Genomic DNA, 12,612 nt, shown 5'->3' on the forward strand with positions numbered 1-12,612 from the left:
GCTTATAAAAACGGAAATCCCAAAGACCCTCTCAATGCGATGATTAATGGGGCAAATAGTACCCGTCAAAAAGTTGCTCACTTAATGGGAGAAGTAAAGTTGGAAAAACGGTTACTTATATCAAACCCAAAAGTTGCATCGCTATATTGTCTTCCCAAGATACATAAAACCCCTATGGCAATGAGACCGATCTCGTCCAATGTTTCTACCCCTACACAAAAAATGGCTGCATGGTTGGTAGAAGAAATGAAAAATTATCCTGTTACGCATGGGGCAAACGTGAAAAATTCAATAGAATTAGCTGAGCAGCTCAAAAATACAGTGATACGGAGGGGGAAAATTATGCTTTCGTTTCATTTCAGTGCTTTATTTCCGAGTTTGCCAGTCCCAGCTCCACCGTTCCACATTGAAGCATATATATCAATAGTAGAACAGTGTATGAGCCAAAACTTTTTCACTTTCAGGGAAAAATTTTACAAACAGACATATGGTCTCAGTATGGGTAGTAAAATCTCACCACTCCTGGCAGAAGTCTTCATGAGTGACTTCGAAGTTGCACTACAAAAAGAAAAGTTTTTTCCCAGAGTATGGAAACGCTATGTGGACGATGTTTTTGCCATTGTAAAAGAAAGACACCTCCCAAAAACACTCGATTTATTAAACTCTAGACATCCCACTATAAAGTTCACTGTCGAACGAGAAGTGGATGGAAAAATACCCTTCTTAGACTTGATGATTTCTAAGAAAAATGATAATACTCTTAAATTTGGTATCTACCGTAAACCAACATCCACTGATCGCTACATTACATCGGACTCTAATCATTACGGTGCTCAGAAACAAGCAGCGTTCCATTCAATGGTACATCGTCTTATCTCTATACCTATGGAAAAAGAAGAATTCTTAGAGGAGAGGGAAAAAATCTATGAATCTGCCCGAATCAATGGATATGACAAAAAGTTCGTTGACAAAATAGTTAGTATCCATAAGCGTAAAAAACAGAGAGAATGTTACCACCCTACAACCCCAGAAAGACGACATTGAAAGGATCAGTATGCCATTCTATCCTAAAGCCACAAACCCGATAAAGAAATGCCTTAGGAAACACGGATATCACGTTGTCTTTAAAAGCAACAACACACTGCGTGATATGCTCTGCAATGTAAAAGACAGGATTCCAGCCGAAGATAAGTCGGGAATCTATCAAATCGATTGTAATGATTGCCCGTCAATTTCCATCGGACAAACCCGCCGCAAATTTAAACAACGTGTGAAAGAGCATAAGAATGCAACTGAGAACGAACGAGTGAACGAATCTAGTGTCGCGATGCATGCTGCCAATCACCAGCATAAAATAAACTGGAACAGTCCTAAACTAATAAAACCAGTGAGGAAGTCATCGCATTTGAACGCTTGGGAGTCGCTGCATATCACCACAGCTGAGCAATGTTTGATGAATGAAGACGATGCTCCGATAGTATCGCCGCTCTTTCATCTAACAAAGCTTATGATGATGGGTAACATCTACCCGAAACCGGTTGGCGAATAAGGTAAATGCTTATTTTATTTTGTAAGAACAATAAGTGAGAGTGTCCAGTATATACATTACATTATTAGTAATTTAAATTTATTTGAAATTTTTTTTTGAGTTTTGCACCGTCAAAGTCTAATACTCCGATTTTGATCAATCGGGTACAGATGTGCCCACTTAGCAATTCTACGATAAAGAGTGCTCCGATTTAGTTTAAACTTTGTGTACTTGTTCCTTTTCTTAAAATTTTATGTCACAATTTTTTATTTTGCGCTTAGGATACCCCTAATGAGTGAGGGTGGTTCTAAATATAATTGAGGCTATTTCTTTAAAAATTTGTATCTTCAAAACGAAAAAAGATACGTTTCTAAAATTTTGATATGTTATGTAAAAAAAACTCAGACTTTCAGAAAAAATATAAAAACTGAGATGTTTTTAGGTATTACAACATAAAAATAAAACACTAAAATTTAAAATCATTGAACTAAGTAAGTAAGCAAAAATTTGGGTTTCGGTCCAATATTTTTCACAGAAAGCTCATTTAGGCTTCAATTTTTCTTAAAAGCTCATCATCAAATCTTTTATTTGCTACCAAAATTATTAAAATCGGTGGAGTGAATCAAAAGTTATGATTTTTTTATAAAAAGGTCTCATTGCAAGGGTGATAATTTTTGGAACCACCCTAAGTGAGAAGGGGGACCCCTAAGCGCCAAATAAAAAATATCGGTCATAAATTTTCAAAACACGAACAAACATGCAAAATATGAGCAAAATCGGAGCACGTTTTGTCATGGAATTACTTAGTAATTACACCTGTACCCGGTTGATCAGATTGCGTTGGTTTTTTGGTTGATCAATTGAGGGTTAAATTGCTTCCCGATTTTGTATCCGGCGAACTATATGTATAGTAACTATACTACATAGTAGTGTAAGCGTGCTCTCAACTGTATAATTGATGATATGATTCAACAATAAAATATTTATTATCAGCGGTATCCCAAAGAGTAATAACGACAAAGTACTGAGTATATTTTTAAATACAATCTGATAGAAGATCCACCTTTGAATAGCATACATCTAAACCAAATGAATGTCACGCATCTATAATATTGTTCAAGTGTGTATGATAACAACTTTAATTACTATCTAAATGATGTTATGATTGCGTCGCTAGATTAAACAGCAATTTATAAAACCTGATAAATTTTATGATTCTTACCTTGATAAGTTTGCTCAATGAAAACGAAATAAGTCTCATCATTTTCATTCTTTTCGTTGTTCATAGCAGTTATACACTTTTAAATGTGGTTTGATGTTCCATTTTTACGGAAACATACTGTATTAACTAAATAGTCGAGAAATAATTTAAAAATTCTGAGTACGTTTAATTACTCAAAAATGTCCGTAATAAAAACAGTTTCACAAACGTTAGAAAATAATCAACCGGATAATTTTTCCAATCATTCTATGGAAGACAATGATCGTATGGTAAGTAATGTTTTAACATTCTATTTATATGTTTCACTATCACATCCATTCAATAATTAAACAATAATTCCACTTCAATGAATTGCACAAATAATCATGCATAATTCGTCTTCAAGGCTATCATGTTACTGTTGGTTTAGAAATTTAGCGCAATGTATAATATAAGGTGCGAGTAGAAAGTTCGTGTACTGCAAAGGCTAGATACAATTGGCGAATTATATTACAAGTGAACGTTTTATTGATGTTTTACAAACTATCGAATGTGACATAGTAGAGGCTTTTTACCGTCGTTATACCATATAACGAATAAGGGAACTGGGGTAAAATGCCCAGCGGGAACAAAACGCACCACTGTAATATTTCACGAAATACTCATTCAGTAACAGCAATTAAGGTGGCTATCTGTTTTATATGACAACCCCGTACATATCATATAAGCTTTCTATAAAACATTATTCCTACGAAAAATGAAACATATATCTTCAGGTCTATTTTTAACAATTTTCACAACTCTTTTTGTAAGACATTACGCCACAAATAACCAATTTTGCGTATCTGTAAAATACTTATGAACATTAGTCTTGGTATTCAACAGCCGACGTAAAATTTATTAATTAATTTATTATGTATTTTATTTAAACATTTTTTATCAAACAAATCGAGGCGGCTCAACATGCGCTATGAGAGGCATGAATTTGCTAAACCAAACGCTGGCAGTGCAACCAAACGTTCACTAATCTAGAAGTCCAAACCTGTGTAGATTAGAATCAATGTTAATAGACTCGCTCAAAGAAGGATACTAGAAAAACCAAACGAGCGACGTAAACAAACGTTATGTGATTGTGCATAAAAGAAAATCTTAGTTTTTACTACTTATAATTCGTTCAGATTCGATGGCAAAGCATGGCACTGTCGAGCCGAGCTTTTTTGGATAGGTAGAGCTACTCTGGACATATTCATTATATATCTAATATAATATATCACGAATGTACCTAAAATAATCACACATAGCTAGTTAACACTTGTCTCAGCCATATTGTACATTACATTGATCGTTATGTTTCGCAACACTACTGTTTTCCGTGTAAAAAGTAAATTGCGCAGATTAGGGTAACCAACGTATTTTACACCCCATTAGCAACCGTACATAATTTGGACACTTTTTTCATGTGTGGACTCATCACTGCGACCAGTACAGTTGATCTCTTATGATATCGCACGGATGTTTGTTGTATGACCTGCACTGCATTTCTTTTTGCTATTATCGCTTTTGAATGAGCGATATGCTTATTAAATTTTATGCGTGCTTGTGTGTATTGGGGTTTACCCCTACTTCAAAGCTTGATCTACTTTACCCACTTATTCCTCGCTGCCAGTGCTATCCCATATTATAGCCGTCCCTGGCGACGCCTCATTCGTTCCTCTGACTAGTACACTGAACTGTCAAGAGGCTGTAATCTGTAAATCTGTAAAGAAATACCATCGTACCGGATGGAAGAACAGACCCTCCATTGCTCCATACAGTGCGATCTGTAGAGGAGATAGTTGCAGGTTGAGACCAATTTTGTTTTCGGTCCATAAAACTTCATCAGTATATTTTAATTATGAGTGTTATACATCATTGGAAAGGTATTTCTATTGGCTATACAGAAAAATTGCAAAATACTTATTTTAGAAAAATAAAGAAATTATGGTCATGTCCGTGAAGGTCCTTAAAATTCGCGAAAAAAAATTATTGCTGCAGGTTGAGACATTTTTCGTTTTTACAATAATGAAAACCAAATCCATTTTATTTGTAGGTACATATGGTATTTTTGGAGCATCAAGCATTAAATTTAGACCATTTTTTTCGAAAATTATGGGCAAGATATGGCAAGAGCGACCGGTAGGGACGCCAATGTTTATTTGACCTTCAACCCAGTATAAAGCATTGAAATGCACAAAACTTATTGTAAACAAGTTTAACTTGCTTTTATAGCAGTTTTCAATCATAAAAACCCGATTTAATCCACCTAGTGGTGAAAGGAACCTTTGTTATACGGTCTTCATCTACGTTACGCTGTGTAGTGCGTTTGTTTACATATCTTTTTTTTTTTGGAAATTGAATAAGTTTACAAAATTTGAACAAAATAGGAGCACTTATAAATTTTGATAGATTCTTTTTTCAAGCAATTGCTGAGTAAATATAAATAAGTTGTTACACTCAAGTACTTTTTTACACGGTTTGTTTTTTCGAATATTAAGAACGGGGCAACTTAAGGACCATTCATTTATTTATCAATACATTTGGGAGTGGCCCGACATTCGTCACAAACCGACAAACCGTGTAAAAAGAGACTTGAGTGTACTAATTTGAATAGGTGCAAGTAAAAGTAGGTTGTAAAAGAAAATATTATTTTATCTATACCTATAAAGAAGGATTTCTGTCTGTCTGTCTGTCTGTCTGTCTGTCTGTCTGTCTGTCTGTCTGTCTGTCTGTCTGTCTGTCTGTCCGTATGTTCCTTATAGAATCGAAAACTACTGAACCAATCGGGATGAAAGTATGCATGTAGAGGTTTTTTGGGGCCAGGAAAGGTTTTAGTGATGGTTAGAAACCCCTCCCCCCACTAAGAGGGGGGGCTCCCATACAAATGAAACACAAATTTCTGCATAACTCGACAACTAATCAAGCAAATAGAACAAAATTTGGCATGTGGGTGTTTTCGGTGACAAGAATTTATTCTATGGTAAATTGAGACCCCTCCCCTCTTTATAAGGGGAATTATAATTCCTCTCCTCTTTAAAAGGGAGGGCTTCCATACAAATTTCCTCATTACCCGAGAACTAATCAAGCAAATGGAACCAAATTTGGCATGTGAAGGTTTTCGAGGGCAAGAATATTTTCTATAGTAAATTAGGACCCCTCCCCACTTTAAGAGGGGGGGCTCCTGTACCAAAGAAACACAATTTTCCTCATAACTCGAGAAGAAATTAAGCAAATGGAACCAAATTTGGCATGTGGGTGTTTTTGGAGACAAAACTTTTTTCTATGATGAATTGGGACCCCTCCCCGTTTTAGGAGGGGGGGGGATCCTATACACATGAAATACAAATTTCCTCATAACTGAAGAACTAATCAAGCAAATGGAACAAAATTTGGCATGTGAAAGTTTTCGAGGTCAAGAATATTTTCTATGGTGAATAAGGACCCCTCCCCATTTTAAGAGGGGGGGCTCCTATACAAACGAAATACAAATTTCCTCATAACTCGAGAACTAATCAAGCAAATGGAACAAAATTTGGCACGTGGGTGGTTTTGGAGACAAAATTTTTTTCCTTGATGAATTGGGACCCCTCTCCACTTTAGGAAGGGGGGCTCCTATACAAATGAAATGCAAATTTCCTCATAACTCGAGAATTAATCAAGCAAATGGAACCAAATTTGGCATGTGAAAGTTTTCTAGGGCATGAATATTTTCTATGGTGAATTAGAACCCCTTCCCACTTTAAGAGGGGGGGCTCCTATACAAACGAAATACAAATTTCCTCATAACTCGAGAACTAATCAAGTAAATAGAACCAAATTTGGCATGTGGAGGTTTCTGGAGGCAAAAATATTTTCTATGGTGAATTAGGACCCCTCCCAACTTTAAGAGGGGGTGCTTCTACACAAATGAAATACAAATTTCCTCATAATTCGAGAACTAATCAAGCAAATGGAACCATATTTGGCATGTGGGTGTTTTTGGAGGCAACCATTTTTTCTATAATGAATTAGGACCCCTTACCTTTTTAAGAGGGGTGCTCTCATACAAACGAAATACAAATTTCCTCATAACTCTAGAACTAATCAAGCAAATGGAACCAAATTTATCACCCACATGATAAATTTGGTTCCATTTGCTTGATTAGTTCTGGAGTGTTTGTAGGCAAGAATATTTGCTGTGGTATATTTTCTATGGATTTTCCCACTTTAAGAGGGGGGGGGCTCCTATACAAATGAAAATCAAATTTCCTCATAACTCGAGAACTAATCAAGCAAATGGAACCAAATTTGACACGTAAGTGGTTTTGGACGCAAGATTTTTTTCTATGTTGAATTGAGACCCCTCTCTTCTTTAGAAAGCGAGTTATGGCCCATCTCCCCTTTAAGAGGGTGGGCTTCCATACAAATGAAATGCAAATTTCCTCTTATCTCGAGAACTAATCAATCAAATGGAACCAAATTTGGCATGTGGGAGTTTTAGATGGCAGAAATTTTTTCTATGGTGAATTACGACCCCTTCCCCTTTTAAGAGGGGAGCTCCCATACAAATGAAATTCAAATTTCCTTATAACTTGAGAACTAATCAAGCAAATGGAACCAAATTTGGCATGTGGGAGATTTTGGAGTCTTGAATTTATTTTACGATAGTTAGAGACCTCTCACCCCTGTGGTAGGGGGATATGGAATCTCATACAAATAAAACAGAAATTTTTGCGAAACTCAAAAACTAATCGAACTCGAGAAATTCGAGACTCTTCCATAAAACATTAGTCAATACAAGACCACAAAAACTATCTATAGTAACACTAGATCAGTCAGGACGAGACGGTCGCGAGTGTTGCCGGTGACCCGCCGTCGGAAGCGCCGCCCACTGGGGGGCTTGCAAAACTCGAGATTGTGACAAAGATCATCCGAGATTCATGGTTTATGTACAACACAGGTTAATTTGTGGCAATACGAAGTTTGTCGGGTCAGCTAGTAACATATACATTGCGAAGTAGGGGTCTAGTTTATAGGTTTTTGAACTATGCATAATTTCTTGTAATGTCATTCTATTTGATTCAATAAAGTTTTCTTGAATAAATTTCGTCAATTTTTATTAACCTTCGGTTACTCACGCTGTTGTATTTTGTACAATACGTGTAGGTTTTAGAATGCCATATTGTTATAAAGTTACAAATCGATGTTTTAACTAACGTATATTCTTCAATAAATTTGCTATGAGCAAAATGCTATAATTATTCAATGCATTAATTGTTGGCAAAATAGATCAGCAAAACCCGACATCACAGAAACGAAGCAATCAGTATGTGAGGTGTACCGCAATTGGGCCTAACTGGAATTTTCTCTCATTTCTTCATATGGAAAATGTATGCAGCGAAACTAACAGCAAATGTAAAATGTTTTAAATGTAACCGTCTGTCGATAGTCGAGTAATTCGGGGTCAAAATTAGGGTATTTTTTATAATCCCAGTTCTTCAGTTCCTGAACAAGCAAACAGAAAGAACTATATCCAGCAAAGTTGTGTATTTTTACTATGTGTACAACTCTGTAAAACGTGAAAAACTCATACAACAATTACAAAAAGAGCTAAACTAGAAAAACTGATTTTACAAATTCCAGTGGCGACTCGTCCACATGTTCAACCTGTTCATAGGACAGGCAACAAAATTCAACCCGACAAAATTTTTTTCCATCACTAGTTCATGATTTCGTTTGAACCGACGCATATGCAATACTAATAATTCGGTAAATTATTAGTTTAGTTTGCGAAGCTGCTGAGCAAACCGTTCAACACGACGTTTGAACGTTGCTTTGATCTCAATGCACAAGCATATACCAACACATTATTCCTGTTGTTGATTCTGGATACGAAGGAGATAAAAAGAGAATGTGAAACAGCTTTTACTCGAAAGCACGGGCGCATTATTGTCTCATTACTCGTTCATCTTCAGCATTGAACAACTTACTACCACATATCCCTATGGCCTGCACTTTGATTCCATTTTATCTAGTCACGAAGCTAATGAGCAAAACGTTCAATACGACGCTTGAACGTTGCTTTAGAGATTAGAACCAGGAACAATGTATTGGTACGAAGGGGATGGCATGCATTATTCGCAAAATTTTCTCATTAACTCGTTCATCTTTAGCATTGAACAACTTACGCATATTGCTTGTGGTGCGTGTGGTGGTTATTCTTGAATTTGGTTCAATAGGTAAATTGAACGGAAAGTCTTAGGTTCGTAGTTAAAATTCAGAGACGAGTTTGCTGGTAAAGTAAACCGCCGTATTCTGTTGTTATTTAAATAATAGGGGTATTCACGTAGCGCTTGTTATGTTGCGTATATGGAGTATTGCGTATTTATACTGCCGCTACTCTGCCGCTTCCGTAGAAACCGGAACTGCTATGCGAATTGCGACAGCATATACACGCAATATACCGTTTACGCAACATAGCAAGCGCTACGTGAATACCCCTAATGTTTTTTTTATGAATAAAATATAGAATTTCGATAATAAAAAAGCTGCGTATTAATTTGCATTTTTCGCTGGTTGAACAGGTAAGCTAAACCACCACGAGTCGCCACTGACAAATTCATATACAATAAATAAGATTTCTATCTTCGCTGAAGAGATAGAAGATTACTGTCTTGAGCAAAATTTCTTGAAATAATTTACTCTAAAACTTTGCAGAACACATCAATGTGTTATATTGAAACTGAAGAAAAATAATTTTTTTATTTCACTTTTAGGGGGATTAATCAAAATTTAAATTCTACCAGGCGATAGAGTTTGCAATTTCGAAAAACTCTTCCAAAGGTTCGATAAACCTAAAACCAAGTTTTCCCAGTCAAAACTCTAATGCGCTTTTCTTTTGGTTTTGGGCTATTGCGCGCGAGTTACGCGAGTACCGTGTTACGAAGGTTGGCGCGAGTGTTCAAGGGTTAATATTTTTTGACCGGTAAAACCAATTCTTCTGAAATTTTGCAGATATATTTGCAGCATTGATCTGCAAGATGAAATCATTAAAAATTATTGTTAATTTTAATGTGTTGTATACGATTGCTCATAATTTTTTAATTAAACGTCCAATCAAAAAACAAATCAATAGTGATCTATTAGGCCATATTACCTTTCAAATGAGACTAATAGCGCGTAAATCGGTTTAGCCATCTCTGAGAAACAGGCGATCATTTGTACCTAGTCAAAAAAGTTTTTTAAGGCTAACTTTTAAACTGCTTGTCTGTTTTCAATCAGGGATGGTTCGATCACTTTGACTCAATTTTGATTCATTTGACAGTACCGTCTCAGCCGAGCAAAATATGACAATACTATCTATGGAAAATGTGTAGAACAAGTTCTGATCTACAATTTTTCTGAACAAAGTTTTGCTGTATCGTTTGTTGTTACTTGCTACAACGCTAGTAACTCATCAGTGACTAAATGAACGTTCATTTAGTCACTAATAAGATACTAGCATTGTAGCGCCGTAACTACAAAAGATACAGCAAAACTTTATTCAGCAAATAGATAATAGCCTTTGCTACAAATGTCCCATACATAACTTTGTCATATTTGGCCCCGTTAAGACGGTACTGTCAAATGAATCAAAATTGAGTCAAAGTGATCGAACCATCCCTGTTTTCAATAAAACTTGATAAAAAGTTTAGCAATAGCAAGAACTTTCGTTTGGTACTAAGATCGTTGAAATTGATTGCGTAGTTCTAGAGAAACGCGCGTCATGTAGTATTCTCATTTTTGCTTATAACTTTTAAACGAAACGTCGGACCGCTAAGCAGTTCAATAGTGATATACTAGATAATAATACCTTTCAAATAAAAGTAAAAGCGATGAAAGCGGTTCAGCCATCTCCGAGAAACAGGCGATAGAAAATGAGCTGCACACACACAGACATTGCTCTGTTCGTCGAGCTCTATCGATTGGTATATATAACTCGGCCCTCCGGACCTTGGATCAACTTCGTGTTTTTCGACCAATTCCTAAACCTTTGTTATATAGTATAACGTCCTATTATCATCAATAAAAATAGGTCGGCAAAGACCTATTTTTATTGATGTGTGACGCATTACTCTATTGGCAATTATTCTCCTGAAAAGATAAAATGCTTGACCGATATACCAAAGTCTTCCGAGTACCCGATTGATTTATTGCCTGGCTGTATTAAGCAAAGTTGTAGATAATAACTAGTTCTATCTACTAAAACTAGCCTATCCATCCCTGCACTTACATTCGTTATTAGTCCAATAAGACAAAAAATGACTAGTTCTATAAAAATAAAATGTGTTTCTTAAGATTACTCCTACATTTCGGATAACTAGGGTGATTTATTTATTTTGGACAGGCGTTACGCGTACTCTATTTTGGACTTTTACGGCAAAATCAAATGGAAAATGTCCAAAATAGAGTAGGCGTAACGCTTGTCCAAAATACATAAATCACCCTAATAGAGATCGAGAGCTGTTAGTTCGACTCTCACCTTCGCTTGGTCGCTATTGTTGGTGTAACATCAAATTTTCAGTACAACCAATTTTTTATTTCTCACATGAAGTCACACTCTTCCCAAAAAACGAGAAGTAAAATGACTTATATCGATAAAAAGAAAGAAAGAAAACGAAAACAAATCTGCTGTTTTTAAACGGTAGTCTAGAAAAATTCGGAAAACCTAAACATGTTGCCGATTAGGCTTGGTACAGTCACCCCAATATAATGGGCCACCCAGTATTATGGGCCAGTCCATACTTTACGTTAGTTTCATACGTAACAAATTAGTATTTAACTATCGAGTATGAGTTCAATAGATAGAAGCAACATTCCGCTGCATGCTTGATAGCAATACACTTAGTTCAAATGCGTTAATTTTCTTAATTTTTCGATAGTTGTCATTTGGCTCCAATCGACTGTCGATTTGTTGTTATTTTTGCGGTTGTTATAAAAAGTCGGTTGTGAATTATAAGCTGAATTAGGGTTGCCAAGTCTGAAAATTACAAAAACCGACCGGTCGGTCCTGCCTTCAAAAAATGCGGTGGGGGGAGGGGCGGGGTTTGTGGCAGCATATTAGAGGATTTGTCTGTAATGTGTAATGTGCGTTAGACAATTTCCCGTGTAAATCATTGAAGATAGCTAGTTTTTGAGTGACAACTACTTGCTTCTGGCGCTAGTGGACAATTTAATGTATATTACCGCCAGAAGCAAGGTATTATCACTGCAAACTGTTCAGGATTGGTAATTAATTTATCAGAAACACAACCACAACAGGCAAAAACCAGGCAAAAAGTACAAATCCGGTTTCATACGTCGGCAAACCGGCCTTTTTGCTGGATTGACCGGCCCCGGCTTTGCAAGTGAAAAACCGGTCGGGCCGGCCAGAAACCGGCCACTTGGCAACCCTAAGCTGAATAGCGGCGTAAATTTGTGTGTCTGAGCATAAAATGAACGGAAATCGAGGGAATAGGTATGTATTCATTGAATTACGGTGAAGCCGCCTAGAAAAATTCATTTTCCACTTTAATATACGAAATTAAACAATGGCCCATAATACTGGGAGCAAAATTGACTTTTCCCAGTATTATGGGTCAAGCATATAGATCAACAGTATTCGCTGTTTTTTACTATAATTGTAATTTGTTTTCAGTAAAACGAAAAAACGTGCACAGAAAATCAGTATACAGAAATCGAAGCTCTATGATTCTGATATATTGCATCACGCTTTTGATCCAGCAAGACAAATCGAAAAAGTTCGGGAAGTTGCAAGGAATCACAATCTACCGTACAGTACAGTTCCGCGTTATTTTTGGAAACCACCCAAAACTAATAATCCAGGATC

Source organism: Sabethes cyaneus, chromosome 1 (assembly GCF_943734655.1).
Source record: "Sabethes cyaneus chromosome 1, idSabCyanKW18_F2, whole genome shotgun sequence".
NCBI classification, from domain to species: Eukaryota; Metazoa; Arthropoda; class Insecta; order Diptera; family Culicidae; genus Sabethes; species Sabethes cyaneus.